The following is a 13,522-nucleotide window of genomic DNA, read 5'->3' as shown; positions in this document are numbered from 1 at the left end:
TCAAGGCTGTTAAGTAATGTAATATTTGTATAAATACTGCCAATTTCCACCTCAGAGACTATAATAAATACATATAGTAATCAATTTTATGTGAAAGAACCCATAGTATACCATTCAAAATTAAATGAGACATATATTTTAAAAGGGTATCAGTCTCTGACTTCTGTCATATTTTGAATAGGCGAAGTATTGACGAAGTTGAAGCAGAGGGCAACCTCTATAGGAAGACCACCAGTCTCAAATAACCCGGACCTCTGAGATCTACCAGACACTGAGCCACCAACCAGGCAGCATACACAAGCTGGTCTGATGCCCTGACACATGTATAGCAGAGGACTGACTGGTCTGGCCTAATCCTTGAGAGACTTGAGGCCACAGGGATTATGGTGTCTGGCAGGATTTGGGGAAAATCCTCTTGGAGTCAGGGAAGGAAGAGGTGGAATGGGATAAAGAATTCTGGGAGGAGACCAGGAGAGTGTACAATGGAAAGAATGTAAATAAATAAAATAATTTATAAATAGATTCACTTATAAATTCAAATGCTAGATTCTTTTTAACATCTACATTGCAATTCAATCATGAAGTTTAGCGTTTTATGCTTACTGAACTGTGTAAGCTTTAATCCTTAACTTCCTCTTCATACTATTTGCGAATTTTCTTTTTTACTACATTGCATCAATTCTGTTTGCATATATAGAAGGCTTACTCTTTATAATTTGTGCAGAAAATAGATTTATGAATCTTTTTATATTAATGATCTGTTATGTGTGAATGTCTATGTATAGATTTGTGCATATGAACACAGGTACATGGGGAGACCAGGAGCTGCTTTTGTAGATGGTCACAAGTGGCTTCATGGGTGTTGGAAACCGAACGTGTTTGCTATTAAGAACAGTAAGTACTCTTAACCACTAAGCTAATACTACAGTACTCACTCCATAATAAAATCAACCTATTTATAATTTTCTGATGTATTTCAGGGTATCATTGAACTTGAGACATCTTGCCACGTTTTAAGTGTTATGACTACATACAAGCATTATTTATTCCAGCTTTCTTTTCTTTATCATCTTAAGATGTGTTGGATTAAATATGTTAATATTATGCACTAAATCCTTCAAATGTTTACTTACAAAACCTTGGGTTAGTGTCTGTTTCTTTCCTCTGCAATGACTATATTAATTTTACACCTTGCAGTTCTCTCTTTACACAGTCCATCTGATGTGTTTTTGCTTTCATATAGAATGAAGTAAGAGCTTTTTAGTTGTTCTTTGAATAGTTAATGTACTAAGAAAATGTTTTGAATTTTCTATTTGAAGGGCAATACATTAATTTTTAAAATATTCCTAGAGTTTTGTTTTTTTTCTTAGTATTATTGTTCTCATTAGTCTCATTATTAATATTCTGTGTAAGCTTTTATGTGTTCTGGTCATATAGTGAATATAGAAGTCTCCCAAACATATATGAGTAGGTATCTAATTTAGGTTCTTGGCTTTTCATGCCATGGAATTTTATCTGCTAAACCACCTCACTGGAACACACTCTAACACTTTAAGGTGACATATAGCTCCAGGCTGCTTTTATATATACAATGTTTTCATCATTTGGCTTTTAATAAATATTTTTGATTATTCTAATATATTTTATTTTCCATGTCCACTTGGTAACTCTAGTATGCTTATTTTAATATTTAATTATTTTAATCATAATTATGCATTTGATACCTAGATAATGTAAAATTATCTTAGATACAATTGAATACATGCAATTAGTTACCTAAAGCATGAAGCTTGGTACATAATTTTGTTCATCATTACTATGCATTTGCATAAAACAGGATATTTCAAAGTCACAATCCTGATGCCAGTTTTACACAGTATGACAGCTAATAACTATCTGTGATTTTTAATCACTTAAAAGGATTTAGGATTATATTGTTAAATGATATTTCCCCAACATCAAGTAAATAGATTTTATTTTGCTTCAATTAAGTAAATGTGCTATAGCAGGAAAATTTTAATTTCCTTTTATTAGTTAAGACTAAATTTAACTTTTACATTCTCCTGCCTATCAGAAAGTCAATATTCTATTACAGGAAGAAGTGCCAGGCACTGGTCGAATTTCTAGTATAACCTGTAATTACAATCATCAGTCTTGTCAGTTTTAAGTGATTGTTCACAACATGCCTGGAGAACACAATGATCAACATGGCAGAATATCCACGATGGCAGGGCAGTGGCATAAATAGCTTGGTAATAGCAAAAAAACTCTCTAATTTTGCTTAAGTCCTGTTCAATGAACATGGATGGTACTGGTAATTTACCCATGTGTAGAAGGCTATTGAAGCTGTGGTTATGGGGTAGAATGAAAAGCCCCTTACTTACTTAAGCAAGTATCTTACCTAACAACAATCAAAGCCATGTGTCCTTATATACAGAATTAATTACAGTCTCTGCAACAAAGATCACAGGAAAAACCCCAGCCATTCAAACTGCAGGTTAGCAATTTCAAGTCCAGTCTCAATGGCTCTATCTACAAAATGTCACTTGATTCAAGGCTGAGAAACATTACAGAGGAGGGTGCGAGAAGATTGTAAAAGACTAAAGAGTACTACGAGATGGGTTCTCAAAGTAACACCAGAAATTACACTCATAATGTCTCACTAACATGACTGCCTACACAACAGCTGAGGAAGAGAGGGAATGGGGAAGAATGGAAGTTTAGTTTTCTTTCTGTTTCAACTCCTCCTCCTCCTCCTCCTCCTCCTCTTCCTCCTCCTTCCTCTTCCTCTTCCTCTCTCTCTCTCTCTCTCTCTCTCTCTCTCTCTCTCTCTCTCTCTCTCTCTCTCTCTCTCTCTCTCCCTTATTGGACTTAACCTTTGTACATGGTCATAAGAATGGGATATTTTTCAGTCCCCAGCTCCGAAAAAAAGAACCAAAAAAAAAAAAAAAAAGAATAGGATATTTTCCCTTCTTCTACACGCTGGCTTCCAGTAGAATAAGCCCTATTTTTGAAAAATGCTATGTTTCTTCCTTTGATGATTTTATCTCCTTTACCAAAGGTCAACTGATAGGTGTGTGGGTTCATTTCTGGGTCTTCAATTCTATTCCATTGTCGATGTCTCTGTCTCTGTACCAACACCGTGCACTTTTTATCACTGTTGCTCTGTAATACTTGTTGAATTCTGGGTTGAAGATTTCCCCAGAAGTTCTATTATTGTTGAAGATAGTTTTCACTTTCCTGGCTTTTTCTTAATCCAAATGAATTTTAACATTGTTTCTTCTATCTCTATTAAAGAATTCAGTTGGATTTTTGATGGAGATTGCATTGAATGTGTAGTTTGCTTTTGGCACAATGGTCACCTTTACTATATTACTACTGTCAATCCATGAGCATGGAAGCTCTTTCTATCTTCTGAGACCTTCTTCAATTTCTTTCTTCAGATACTTGAACTTCTTGCATACAGATCATTCACTATCTTGGTTAAATTCACACCAAGATATTTTATATTATTTTGGACTATTGTGAAGTTTGTGAAATCACTATTTTCTTTCTCAGCCTGTCTATGGATACATTGAGGAGAGGAAGGCTCCTGGTATGTTTGAGTTAATTTTATACCCTGACATTTTTCTGAAGTTGTTTATCAGGTTAAAAAGTTCTCTGGTGGAACTTTTGGGATCACTTAATTATACTATCATATCATGTGCCAATAGTGATATTTTGATTTCTCCCCTTTCCAATTTGTATCCCATTGTCTTCCATTTGCTGTCTGATTGCTCTGGCTTTGACATGAAGAACTGTATTGAATAAGTGGGGACAGAGTGGGCAGACTTGTCTTGTCCTTTATTTTAGTGAGATTGCTTCAAGTTTCTCTCCATTTAGTTTGATCTTAGCTGGAGGATTTCTGTATATTTCTTTCACTATGTTAAGATACGGACATTCAATTCCTGATCTTTCCACGACTTTTATCCTGAATTGCTGTTGAATTTTGTCAAATGCTTTCTCAGTATCTAATGAAATGACCATATGTCCCTATCTTTGAGTTTGTTTACATGTTGGATCACATTGATTGTTATCTGTATATTCAAACATTGCTGCATCCCTGATCATGACGGATGAATATTTTGATGTTTTTTTAGATTTGGTTTGCAAGTATTTTATTGAGTATTTTTGCATAAATATTCATAATGGAAGTTGATCTGAAGTTCTCTTTCTTTGTTTGGTCTTTGTGTGGTTTAGGTATAAGACTAATTGTGGCTACATAGAAGCTATATGATAGTGCACTGTTTCAATTTTGTGGATTAGTTTGGATAGTATTTTTATGAGGTCTTCTATGAAGGCTTAATAAAATGCTGTACGGAACCCAACTGGAACTGGGATCTTTTTGTTTGGGAGACCTTTAATAACTGCTTTTATTACTTTAGGATTAATGGGGTTGTTTAGATGGTTTATTTGTTCCTGTTTTAACATTGGTACCTGGTATCTGTTTACAAAATTGTCCATTGCCTCCATATTTTCCAATTTTTCGAATATAGGCTTTTATAGTGGAGTCTCATGATTTTTGCAATTTCTTCAAATTCTGTTATTATGTCTCCCTTTCATTTCTCAGTTTGTTACTGTGGATACAGTCTCTGTGACCACGGGTTAGTCTGACTAAGGGTTTATATATCTTGTTGTTTTTCTCAAAGAAACAGCTTCTGGTGTTGTTGATTATTTGTAAAGTTTTTTGTTTCTACTTGGTTCATTTCAGCTCTGAGTTTGATTATTTCCTGCCTTCTACACCTCTTGGGTTTGCTTATTTCTTTTTGTTCTAGAGCTTTAAGTGTGCTGTCAAGCTGCTGATATATGCTCTCTACTGTTTCTTCTACCAAGCATTCCGAGCTATAAGTTTTCCTCTAATACTGCTTTCATTGTGTCACTAATGTTTGGGAATGTTGTATCTTCATTTTCATTAAGTTCTAAGAACTCTTTAATTTCAAGTTGTCATAGAGTAGAGCATGGTTCAATTTCCATGTATACATGAGCTTTCTGTCATTATTGTTTTTGTCCAAGACCAGTCTTAGTGTGTGGTGATCTTATAGAATGCATGGGATAATTTCTATCTTCCTGTATATATTGAGACCTGTTTAGTGACCAATTACATGGTTAATTTTGGAGAAGGTTCATTGAGGTTCTGAAAATAATGTATATCCTTTTATTTTTAGGATGGAATGTTCTATAAATATCTGTTAAATAAATTTGGTTCATAACTTCTGTTACTTTCTCTACATCTCTGTCCAAATTCTGTTTCCATGATCTCTCCAGTGATGAGAGTGGGGTGTTGAAATCTCCTACTGTTATCTATTATGTGAAGTGCAATGTATGCTTTGTACTTTAGTAACGTTTTTATGAATGCAGGTGCCCTTTCATTTGGAGTATAGATACATAGGTTTGAGAGTTCATCTTGGTGGATATATCCTATGATGGCTATGAAGTCATCATCCTCCTTATCCTCCTTAGAAAGCCATTTCCTTCCTTATCTTTTGTTAAAGACTTTTATTTGAAATTCAATTTTATTTGATATTATATCCAACTTCAGCTTGCTTCTTCAGGCAATTTTCTTGGAATTTGTTTTCCAGCCATGTACTCTGAGGTAGTGTCCGTCTTCGTCTCTGAGGTGTGTTTCCTGCTACAGCAAAATGCTCGATACTCTTTATGTATCCATTCTGTGAGTCTGTGCCTTTTCATTGGGGAATTGAGTCCATTGATGTAAAGAGATATTCATTTTTCTAATTAGAGGTAGAATTATGTTTCTTTGTCTCTCTTTTCATTTCATTGCAAGGACATTATATTCTTGTTTTCGGTATGATGTATTTTCTCTCCTTGTGTTGGAGTTTTCCATGTATTTTCTTTTGTAGGCCTGGATTTGCTGTAAGAGATTTCATAAATTTGGTTTTGTCATGGAATATCTTGGTTTCTCTGTGTATGTTACTTGAACGTTTTACTGGATACAATAACCTGGTCTGGCAATTTTGCTCTCTTAGGGTCTTTTTGACATCTGTCCAGGATATTCTCACTTTCATAGTCTCTGGTGAGAAATCTGGTGTAATTCTTATAGGTCTGACTATATATGTCACTTGTACCTTTTTCCCTTACTACTTTTAATATTCTTTCTTTGTTTTGCACATTTGGTGTTTTGACGATTATGTGATGGGAGGAATTTCTTTCTCCTCAAATCTATTTGGAATTCTGTGTGCTTCTTGTTTGTTTATGGGCATCACTTTCTATAGGTCAGGGAAGTTTTCTTTTTTAATTTTGTTGAAGATATTTACCGGCCTATTAAGTTGGGAGTCATCTTTTTCTTCTATACCTATTAACCTAAGGTTTAAACTTTTCATTTTTTTCCTGGATTTCCTTTATGTTTTGGGCCAAGAACTTTTTGTTTTTACATTATCTTCATCAGTTGAATCAATGATTTCTATGGAAGGTCCTGCCTTGAGATTCCTCTTCTATCTCTTACATTCTGTTGGAGATTCTTGTATCTCCGGATCCTTGTTTCTTCCTTTGTTTTTCTATTTCCATCTTTGTAAACTTTTGCTTTCTTTATTATTTCTATTTCTATTTTCAAGTCGTCCACCTATTTGGTCATGTTTCCTGTAATTCTTTCATGGATGTTTGTGTTTCCTCTCAAAGGGCTTCTACTTTTTCACTTTTGTTTTCCTACATTTTTCTAATAGATTTCTTTTGGTATCTCTCCATCACTATCAATAAATGTGATTTGAAATCTAAATCTTGCTTTTCTGGTGAGTTTAAATATCCAGTGTTTTCTTTGGTGGGATAACTGGGCTCTGCTGATGCCAAGTAGTATTGGTTTTGTTTCTTAGGTTTCTACGCTTGCCCCTAGGCATTGGGTTTTCTTTGGTGGTCTGTTCTCATGTGTGTAGGCAGCTCTCTCACCTATGGGATTTGGGTACAGGGAACAGTTTTGCCATTCAGCGAAGTCCTCATTGCAGACCAGAATTGTGTGTACCGGTGGCTGACTGTTCCTATATCCCAGTGTCCAGAAGCACTGTTCAATATCTCCTTGCATCAGGGATCTGGGCTGAGGTGCGCAGATGTGTCAATCTGTCCTGCAGCCTCCGGATTTCTCGCGAATCATTTTTATTGCACAAATTTAAATGTAAATATAACATTCTGGTTCTTGAGTTGATTTTCTGGAAATTTAACTGTAAGTGGAAAGGCCACACTCTCTACCTAAAGAGCTTCCTTTACAAATACAGAAACTACTAATGAAAAGGAAGTTTCTTTATAAATATTTCAAATTTAAAAAAGTATTCATTTTCTGTGTTAGCTGTAGGAAGGTTGTTTACTTGTTTTTGTTTGTTTTAATTTAATATTGAGAAATATTTACAGTACATCAAAATAAGTGTGAAATGCATCCCAATAGAATCCTCTGCATTCCAGCAATTTTTCTAAAGAGCAGAGTCCACTGAAATGTCAAATATGTACAACAGACCTCCTGCTACATAATTGTCAGAGCTTTAAGTCTGTCTCATGTTCTCTACACTTAGATTTTTATAAATTTTGCATGAATGGATGCAGATCTAATCTAATAGATCTAATAAGCTAGTATAACTGATTGTGTCTCCTGCCCCCATGGAAAACTATGTATTGCTTTGATTTTGTTGTTGTTGTTGTTGGGGAGCTGTGTTTTTTTATTATCCCCATAAAAATTAATCTTGTGATGAATTAGTGAATAGAAATGAAAATTATGTACGATGATGAGAAATTCCCCAAAACAGAGTGTACACAAAGTTAAATCTGATATGTGTGTGAGTAGACATGCACACATTCTCATGACCCATGTAGCTGAGAAACATTCAACACCAGATCAACATAAGTGATTTGGGAAATTTACTTATTTCAAACACAATCAAACTCATTGGGAATACATTGTTTTCTCAGCCTTGTCTTTAAGTGACCAAATGGTAAAATGGATGTAAACAAATACTGTTACCCTGCATTGTTGTTTATACTAACATTTTAATTCATGTACAATCTCCATGTGCTCTTTTTGTATTCTGTTTCTCTGTGTCTGTGTCTCTGCATGAATATATAGGAACATATTTGTATGTGGCATACATGTGAGTGTGTGTGCATGTGTGTGTGTACGTGTGTGTGTGTGTGTGTGTGTCTTATATGGTATTTGTAAACATAGGTAACATGTGTATTTGTAATTTGGAAATACTGAAACTCACATTTGATTTGTGGATCAACCATGCAACCGATCTACTCACATATCTCTGAAATTCCATTATATCCAGTGAATAGAGAGAAAACCTAATAGGCTTGTGGTATCTCCTATTCTACCTTTATCAGGAAAAAGTATTTTTTGGCAAGAAAACCCAAACTTCAGCAAAGACATATACACCCTACAAAACAATAAAGGTTATGTAATTTGAAGGGAAAAGATTTCAGACTGGGAGAAAAATGAGTTTGCCACATCTCCAATACTTGAGAGACATGAGATTGAACTTCAGAAGATATAATGGGAAGGGACAGGCAGAATCCCAAAGGAGCCAAAATAAGCTAAACACTGGAGCTTCTCATTACATGAGAACTCATGGATTGGTATGGTGGTAAACATAATGATAAGAATGTTGCAGTACATACTCAGTCTCCATATAAGGCTACAATGTGAACGAGATGAAAAGTAGTCGCCACCACAGTGCTAACAGCTACATTAAAAGATACACTGTGAAAAACAGAATGTAACTGTAGAAAGAAGAAAGATGTAACTGTAGAAAGAAGAAAGAGTGGTATCTGAAAACAGACAAGGCTGTGCTGGAATTGAACATGTTTCCATGTAAGTTACCAAGCAAGCACACAGCAGCTGCCATATGCAAAAGTGAACAAAGAGGAATGAACTGTATAGATACTATGTGTACGGAAATACAGGCAATTTGGTGGAATTCTAAGATGTTGAGATAAAAGGATAGGAAGAAATTTCTATCAAGTCGGGCACCATGTCTTGCTTTTTGAATACTCACATTCAAGAGACTGAGGGAGAGAAATAAGGAATTTCAGGTTACCCTGGAATACATATCAAGACAACACCTCTTTTTTCTCTTTTTTTTTTAAATTTAAATCAATAGTCTGATTGATAGAATATCATGAACAATATTAAGAAAACAGAAATTTAATGCCTACGCAGTGATACTTTCATTAAGAAAACATGTTCTATGAAGAGACAAACTATTAAGTTACAGATAACAACTGCCATATTGAAGGCAGTTCAGAATGAAGGGTTATGGTCCTGTTTGGTTGATCCTTCTTCTCTTTCATGGCTCAGATGTGTCTCTGACCATGTCATTATTGTGCAGACATCTAGATGTTCCTTGGCTTTAAATTTATGTATGTAAACCAATAAACATTTTTTTAATCAAATGATTATTTGATTTTACATTACTTTCAAAAATAATGGGTCTTGAGGAAATTATACCTTTATCGTGTGGGTTTGAATATTCATAATAGCAACAGAGAATAATTGGGGTCCAACACACACACACACTGGGTGGTTGGAGACTATACCTGTGGCAACACGAAAGCATAGAAATAAGTGGGCTGATCTGTTTTTCTGCCTAACATTTTTAACTAATTAATGATTAGAATGGGTAAAAAATTGAGATACAGTCAACTTTTTCTTTTCCTTAATTTGAATGATTGTTTACACAGCATGTGAATCTGAACTCAGACCCATGGTAAACCTTCAGCCTGAACTTCATTAGTGCCAAGACTACAAGTTTGCACCATCTATGTAAATATTTGGACACTTTGCTCAATGCTTAGCACACTTTGGAAAACACCCTGGTGTTAAGAAAGAAAGTATTAGATATGAAAATCTGTGAGAATAAATCACATCTAAGCTTTGATTTTTGTGAGTACAGAGAAAGACTTTGACTCCGATGTGAGTGTCTAAAAGTATTAAAAAATCAATATTTCTTTTCTGCAAGTATTCTTCTAATTGCTTACTGCTCTGTCTTCCAGGAGATGAGTGTCAATTGTGTCAATTGCTCTTTGTGGCATGAAAAGGGCTTGTCTTTCGAATGGTTTGCAATTGCCAAGAACTTTGAGGTTCCTGGAGAATGCTTCATCCTGTTAACCCTCATTCTGCTCTCATAGCATTTGCTATCTACACAAATCCAACTCGACACACCCCCATGTACTTCTTTCTGGCAAACTTATGTATCCTGGAAATTGGTTACACTGGCTCTGTCATACCCAAGATATGGAGAGCCTTGTAAGTGAGATCTGAGGAATCGCTCAGGAGGGATGTGCCAAACAAATGTTTTTCTTCACACTTTTAGGTATAACTGAGTGCTGCCTTGGCAGCCATGGCCTTTGACCACTGTATGGCCCTACTTCACTATTCAACACAAATGAGCAGTGAGGTATGTTCCCGTTTGGCAATTTTTTCCTGGGGAATAGGTAGCCTTGTAGGGTTGGGACAAAACTACTTGTGACCCAAATGTAACCACCCACAAGTAGTTGATAAATTCTTGGTCATCTTCCATACTACTGTGATATTCATGCTGAACCCCATCTTCTATAGCTTAATGAACCAAGAAGTCAAGGCAGCACAGAGAAGAACTCTGGGTCAGAAGAAAGTTCTGATAATAAATAGGTAATTAAGAGTCCTAAAGTGCTCTTTCAAAAAGGTGCAAATTCTGTGAAAGAAAGAAAACAAATCCACTATGCTCTTTCTTGCTGTCTTCAAACTTTAAGTAACATAACTTTGTTTTTTTTTTATTAACTTGAGTATTTCTTATATACATTTCGAGTGTTATTCCCTTTCCCGGTTTCCGGGCAAACATCCCCCTCCCCCCTCCCCCTCCTTACGGTGTTCCCTTTATTCACCACCATGCTTAATTGCAAACAATTGTAAAGCATGCTTGCTACTAAATTACTTTAGTAGATTAGTCCAGTACTTAAACGTTTTCATCTGGTCAGAGTTTAAACCACATACTAATCTCTCAGGGGCCTTGAAAATTCCCTATATCCATTCTTAGCTCTTTGGAAATCTTCCAGAAATTGTTTGTAAATGATCTCAGCTCATTATGCTACAATTCCATATTCCTCAGTACATGTAAATTCATTGCATTGGACAGGAACTGGTAAGTAGTTTTCAGGACAGTGAATTGTTATCCTCTGCTTTGTGTACTATTTGGTCAGTCCATACTTCAGTTCTGGGCACCCAGGTCCTATGATTTTGGAACATGAGTCGTCTTTCCTCCCCTTTTTGATTTCTAATAAGGCAGTGGAAAAGAATTTCAGCTGGTTGATTCTCAACTTCAATATCATAGTTTCAGATAAACAAACACAGACACACATACACACACACACATGTACAAACACACATGTACAAACACACATACACACACACATACACACACAGACACACACACACACTCACAAACACAGACACATGCAAAACTGCTCTTTACTTAGTTTACTTACTTACACACACACACACACACACACACACACACACACACACACACACCTGCTTCTTACCTTCAAGGTTACCTAGTTATTTTCATAGTTATTTGTTTATTTATTCACTTTACCTACTGCACACTCCCCCCCTCCAGTTCACCCCTCTCACAGTTTTTCTCCTAGCCCTTTCTCCTCTGATCAGGAGTGGACCCCACGGGTATCTCCTCACCTTGCATATCTAGTCTCTGTGTTCACATCATCTGCTACAGAAGCCAGATACAGCAGCCTAGATGGATATAGGTGTGGAGGTAGAGGTCATATCCAGAAAGAGGCAGAGAGCTGGGGTAAGAGATGCCCATGAATCAATGAGTGTTTCCTTAGCTGAGACTCACAGCCTCAGTGATATGGACCTGAAGAAGCCATCTCCTGTAGCCAGAGAGCAAACCAAATGGAATGATAGAGACACCAACCTTTGACCCAAAATTTATTGTGACCACAAGAAATGAAAGTTCCGTGCATAGAGCAGAGAGTGTGGAATGATTGACCAATGGTTAGTGCAGATTAAGTCTCACCCTATTTATGAGCACCGATCCCTGACACTATTAATGAAACTCTGTTATGCTTGGAGAAAGGAGTCTAACATGGCTTCCCTCTGAGACACTCCACTAAGCTGCTGACTCAGACAGAAGCAGACATCAACTAGCCAAACCCTAGATAGAGCTTGGGACTCTGACGGAAGAATAGAATGAAAAGGATTATGACATCTAAGGACATAGTCACTCCAGAGTCTTCATGTGGGTACCAAAAAAAAAATAGAATTGGGCTTTCACGACATCTGTGACTTTAAAATTAATTTATTTATTTATTCACATTACATCCCAATATCACAGATGTGCATTCTGATATTTTAAAGCAGATATGACATATTTATACAGATGTTTAGATTTCTATTTTTTTAAAGATTCTTATAAGAGTAAATATAAAGATAAATAATACAATACTTAACCATTTATTTCTCTGTAAATTCAAATTGTTTGCTTATGAAGTTGCGTTGGCCTTGGGAGTAATTTGTTTTCTTTATGTGTACTTTGTAATATTTGTTCTAATACAGTATTGGGTATCACTTTTTTCATCACTAAGCAAGAGAAGAAAACTAGAACATAAACACAATTGTGTAATACAATATTCAATAAATTAGTGGTCTATATGGAAAATACTGCCTGTTGGGAAAAAGAGAAAACATAGAATATTGAACAGTAAGTCACATGAATGAACCTGGGAATAAAAATGTTATCTAAATAATCTCCTAAACTTTTGTTTCTAAATCATTTCTACCCATGCCAAGCCCCAGACTTACTTTCTCCATTCAGAACATGTAACCATTTATGAGGACAAAAGAAGTCTCTAGACTTAGAGAGATGGAGTACATAAAGGTTTACCCTGGGTCACAAGAGAGTCTCCTGGAAAAGGCACTCTAAACTGGTCAGAGTAAGGAAAGCTGTTCAGCAGGTAGGCCTTGGCAGTTCTCAGTGACATTATCATTAGGCCCTCCCTGAAAAATCTCTTTTATCCTGGAGAGCCCTAGCTCCTTCTGTAATGTCACAAGTGTTGCTGTGACAGCAAATGCCTCTCAGATATTCTTTCAGTACCTCTAGGGCTTACTAATTGGCCTTTAATTAAGAGTAAACAGCCATTTGGGAGGGAGAACAAAGAGGATGAGGAGATCAGAGATGGGGAGAAAGAAGCTGCCCCTCGGTATTGGTATAAAAAAGGAAGAAATATGTGGTCCATTGCAGAGCTCAGTTAGTCATGGGTAGGGGTTTAGTGGGTTCCCTGAAGAGACAGCCTTGATCTGAGCCTTCCACATATGGGAATCCGGAGATGGAAGCATCTTAGAAGCATCTGGACTTCCCTGATCTTATGGTTCCTGAAAGTCAGAGAGTTTATATCATTCATTTCTTTATTCCAAAAGCCATGTTTTGGGAAGGGCACAGTTGTTTCCTGAGAGCCCATGGCCATTATTCTTTTTGTCAAGAAGAAAAACATC

Source organism: Rattus norvegicus (genome assembly GCF_036323735.1).
Source record: "Rattus norvegicus strain BN/NHsdMcwi chromosome Y unlocalized genomic scaffold, GRCr8 chrY_unlocalized_7, whole genome shotgun sequence".
Lineage (NCBI taxonomy): Eukaryota > Metazoa > Chordata > Mammalia > Rodentia > Muridae > Rattus > Rattus norvegicus.
This window is presented reverse-complemented; position numbering follows the sequence as displayed.